The following is a 5,569-nucleotide window of genomic DNA, read 5'->3' as shown; positions in this document are numbered from 1 at the left end:
TGGTGTCCTTTCCGAGTTCAATTCTTACCCGATTCTTCATACTTTGCTTCATATTATGTTTACAATAATTCATTCATTTATATTCAGTGTTTCGTTGACAGAAGTCCATCCTTGGTCCTTAATAAAGATCTAACGGCACTGTAGTGACTGTGAGACAGTGAGAGTGACACACAAACACACAATACAAGTACGTACTATGTCGTACCTCTCAGAAATGAGAAGTGAGATCCACAGCAAAATAAATATTTATGAAACATCATATATATATATATATATATCTATTATATATATTATATCTATATATATTATATATATTATAGATATATATATGTAAACATGTAGCATATGCATACATACAATAGAAGTTTCATAACAGGAATTTCACTTTGGACTTTTAAAGTGACCCAAAATACACAGTCAGGCGAAGTTTATTGACTATAATATGATTTTACGTTGCACAAACTGTTTGGTAATATATATCATATATTTATTTTGATTTTAGGTTCGTAAAATGGGATTGGTGATTTTTTTCCAAGCCTCAAATATATATATACTTATACCAAGTTGGAGTTAATATGTAAGGTTTATGGATGGGTAACAATGTAGTGTTTATTGACAAAACAGACACGAAGAAACTGTTAGACATGAAATGCAGAATCATTCGTAAATTTTATATTTTTATCCGTCCTGTCATAATTTGGAACTTATTACTATTTTTTTACTGTCAAATCCTTGTCATTATCATAAAAAATGACATTCATCAGTGAAACTGCTCGGATGATTAAAATTGATGTAATAAAGAGGGGTCCTTAAAATGTAGTCATTAACGAAAACGTTAAATTTCGAAAAGAGGCCCAATTAAGGAGACAGACAAGAGAGACAGACAGACAAACTTAAAACATGACAGAAGCAATATTAAGCAGAGTCCAGAGGTTCATACCAGGCTTGTTATTCAACCAAATAACAAACACTTGACTTTGGGCACGGGCTAATGCTGGCAAAGGCTAGCTTACCAGACACGAATCTTCAGTTCAGTTCGAAAGTATTCTCTTTGACAGGCATGCCCAGAGCTCCTTAGTTTAATGTTTTATCTTTATTTCTCATCCTACGTTCTTTCCTCTGTGGACAGGAAATTTCCTTTGAAATGCTTCCTTAATATTCGGTTTAGGATGTTATGTTTTATTTTTTCATTTTTTATATTTCACCTACTTCCTTGCTTTTCTGCATGAAGTGATTTGGATTTACATCTTACATAATTCGCACCAAGGTCTTTCCTTAGCATGCAGTTAGCTCTAGCCTGGTAAAGATTAATTGACCACAGCCTTATCATATATCTTATTCTAATTTAATTTTACTATCCACGTAGATTTCTCAACTACCGTTACTGCGAGTCTCAGCCTTCTACTTTTGGTAACCATTCTCTTTGTTATCTACTTTGGTATTACTCTTTTTCCAGCTAAATATGCCTTCATATATCGCCATTTGCGACGTATGAATTTAAAATGACACCTGCATCCATTAATTTTTCCTAGTGTTCTTTATTTCACCTAATATTCCTTGAAGCAACGCAGGGTAAAACTGAAGGCTACTACCGGGCCCCTTTGGTTCTGTAACTACCAGTTTGCGTGAAGAAATGGGCGCCAAGTTTAGTACTAGGTAACACTCAGGGATGAACGTAAAAACACAAATAAAAGACTGTAGCTGAATATCATAAATATAAACAGAAGACATAAACATATAAACAATTACAATTAAAGGTGGCAAATATTTCGGTCTGGAACCAGGCCAGTGAAATAGCCCTCAGTTTAACTGAGGTTCTTCTACATAAATGAGTTACCCTTACGATTTACACTAACCTTCTCTAACATTTTTTATGACAGTTTTCTTATTTTTTATGGGTAACCATACGAGAATCTCTTGCGGTTATGTGAGCTACACTTGTAATCGCTGAAAAAGGGTCGAGTTCCAACATTGTTTTTGCACAGTATTAAATAATAAAATTCTACTAAGTACAAAAAAGACAATCATTCCGGCGAGCTTTTGCGGAGCAGTAATTTGTTTTATATATATTTAATTTTACATGTAAATAAATAGAATTGGCATTAGTCTACATTTTTCTTATAACATGATCATTTAATACAAAGTAGGTCATAATGCACTTGTAGCAGATATTCATAAGATTATCTCCTACCTTATAGGATATATATATAAATATATATATATATATATATATATATAATATATATATTATATAGATATATATCATATATATATGTGTGTGTGGTGTGTGTGTGTGTGTGTGTGTGCGTGTGTGTGAGTATATTTTATGGGGAACAAATTTGGGGATTTACGAGCAGTTGTTTTGTATCCCTTAAATTTAGTTATCTAGGATAGAATAATTCTGTGAAGGAGATACGTTTGCATAAATATTCCGTTATACTAGTGTTGAATATAAATGTATAAATAGAAGTAGTCACCAAAGCTAACTGGAACAAATAAATATATATACTACTCACTCTTTTACTGTGATGGGGAAGATGATGTATTTGCTGAAGTATATTCAGAGGATATCAAAACTTTTCTAACATCCCTTGCTTCTAAAAGTGTGGTTCTGTGCTTACAGTTGTTGTTTTAGATTAAAGCCAGCACTGAACTGGCATGAGCTCTTGCTCCAACGGCAGCCAGTATGTTAAGTTAAAACCTGTGAAAGAGAAAAGAATATTTGATAAAAAAAAAAAGATACAACTAAAACTACTTTGAACCACATAGTAAAAATCAGTAAGACTGATAGGTTAATAAATGCGAGTCCTGATGTAGTCAAGAGTCCAGAAAAGGAAGGAAAATTAAAGAGAAAAAAAAGACTTGTTAGAGAAATGAAAGGCCAGAAGCGTTGAAGAAAATATTTTTCGTATGAGAAAACGAAGCTCCACCGAAAATACTCATTAGAATTCGAGAGTCAAGATTAAGTGGGAGACAGAGGAACTATTGTGTGGCTTCGCGAATGAATAGTTAACCGATCGATAAAAAGGGCGAAAAATATCTAAGGACAGCGCACCTCAGATTTCAGTAACTTACGACTTGTGAATACGTGCTTCAGTTCTTATTACCGTTGGGAGGCAATTGCATATATATATGATTTTTTTTATTCTGCTTCTGCTGAGAATTCATCCCGATTTCCTTACTATGTAATCAAGTACTTTATAATAAAAACGACGGTCGAGTCGTCTCGAAGCGACTTGTTGGGCTATAGTTTTGCCATGGTACTTTGCATTAGAGAGTGACGTAATGACAGCTGATTTCTGGAGAGAGGAAGGAGAGGAGAGGTTGAAAAAGAGGGAGAAAAGGAAGTATACGAAATGCCAAGGAAGCAGGTGACGCGTTTGCTAGCTCGTTTCTTGCTGGAGGGAATCTGTATTCCATATTTTTTTTTTTTTTTTGCTCTGAATTTTGGTTTTGGATGTGATGCTGCTAATACTACTGTTCTTGATGCTGGGACTGGCACTCACTTTTAAAACTTCCCAAGTCAGCACTGCTTACAGACACCAAAAGCAAGACTTAACCTTTGTTTTTTTCAGGATACAAATCAAATTCCTCCCTTGATCGAGGGACTCTAGATCCGGAATTTACGATCGCACGGCATGTGACGGATTTATGATTTCCAGGAGAAAATCACCTCAGTGCGAGGCCAGAGATTTCTGGGTCAGTATTTGTATGCATACTTACCAGGGAAGGTCTTGAGCTGAAGCCTTTTGGCGATGACGGTTGCGTGAACCTCGTGACGATATTATTAGGGTTCTTCCGTGCCAAAGGTCTCACCTGACGAAGGCCAGCACTACCAATTCAGCAACGGCTTCTTATTCTTCTTCTTCTTCTTCCTTTTTTGTGCCACGAGGTGAGCACGTAGCGCGGACCAATCAATGTCTGTCAACCGTCTCTGCCAACGAGGCTTCGCGTGATATGCCACACGCCATGTTTACGTCATAATTATTTATTTCCATCAGTCACTGGAACTTCTGACGACCGGTAAAAAAAAAAAAGAAGAAGAAGAAGAAAGAAGCCATTAATCTCTGTTCGTCTCGAATTTGCGATGACTTTCGCATCTTGCCTGCGATAATTCATAGTTATTCAAAACGTCTGACGTGCTTTAACCAAGAAAACTGGTTTTAATCTCCTTAGTACGAATGCTCAAGCTTTTAATAAGCTTGCAGTCTTTTCACCGTTCATATCGTGACTTCTACAGTTTAATGTACCTCGAAGGCATACGTTTGCCTGAGGTCACGCAATTCTAATTACTTCTGTATACAAGTCGCGGTAATCCGTAATGTGGTGTCCTTGAGACTTCTTGACCGGTTGTTTGTTTCCCTTTGATACTTGACGTGGATATAGCCTTGTTATTTTTCATTTTCTCAAATAGCATTCACTTTACATGGTGTCTGCAGAATCCTTAAAAAATCACCAGTGATTTGTAAAAACCGGCAATTTTGTATCGGTAATACGGGAATATTTTTTTTTTTTTCATAATAATGTCGCAGCACAGACTACAACCATTTTTCCAAGCATTTAAGATGGCGGGTAAAAGTTACTTGGGAACATACGTCTTAATACGTCCTAACGACCATAACATATAAATTCTGTCTCCTGACAGTTTCAGTCCTTCCAGAGAAGGGGTTCTCAAAACCTTCTTTGGATCAGTGTCTCCTTCCGAGTATTATTCACCTTCGTAACGCCCTACATAGCCGTTGTTACCATCTATATTATTTATTCATCTCAGAAGGATCACGAATAGACGAAGTGTTTAGAGTGCTTCAAGAAAAAGATAACATCTCTGCAGACATGATTGTGTGATAGCAAAAGAATCTGGAAAGACATTACATACAGTACCAGCACAAGGCCTATTTAAATAAAAAATAAAATCAATAAAAAAAAAAAAACTTAAAAAAATAAAAAATAAAAAATAAAAATAAGAATAATAAAGAAATAATAAAGACTAAAAAAAAGAAAATAAAAATAAAAATAAGAATAATAATAATAAATTGAAGACTAAAAAAAATAGAAAATAAAAATAAAAATAGTTAGGTAAAAAAAACAGAATATTCTTATGGCTGGCTCTGCATTCAGCATGAGACGTTTGGTTGATGTAGAACTCCAAGGGTTTTTACATTTGGAATGGAATATAAAATTCTGGCCAAAGGCCAAGTAATGGAGCCTACGAGGTCATTCAGCGCTGAAAGGGAAATTGAGAGTAGAAAGATTTATAGAAGAAATCGTAGTTGCACAATGAAGCAATTGTTAGGAGAGAGTGGAAAGTAAGATGGAAGAAATACTATGAACGGAGGTACAATAAAAATAAATAAAAGGGGTTACAGCTATGGGCCGAAGGGAGGCTGCAAGGAACTTAAAGTAATGCTTACAGTGCACCGTGTGACGCGCACTGATGGCTCTACCCATCTTATGTACTTGTTTATTTTTTTTATTTTTTTTTATTTTTAAATTTGGCTGTAGTGTTGAGAGCAACAAACGAAGATCATTAGCAAGTAAAACCACCGAACAAGACCTTTTTGGCAAAATG

Source organism: Macrobrachium nipponense, chromosome 12, assembly GCF_015104395.2.
Source record: "Macrobrachium nipponense isolate FS-2020 chromosome 12, ASM1510439v2, whole genome shotgun sequence".
Lineage (NCBI taxonomy): Eukaryota > Metazoa > Arthropoda > Malacostraca > Decapoda > Palaemonidae > Macrobrachium > Macrobrachium nipponense.
The sequence above is the reverse complement of the archived record's forward strand: the minus strand, read 5'-3'. Positions refer to the sequence as shown.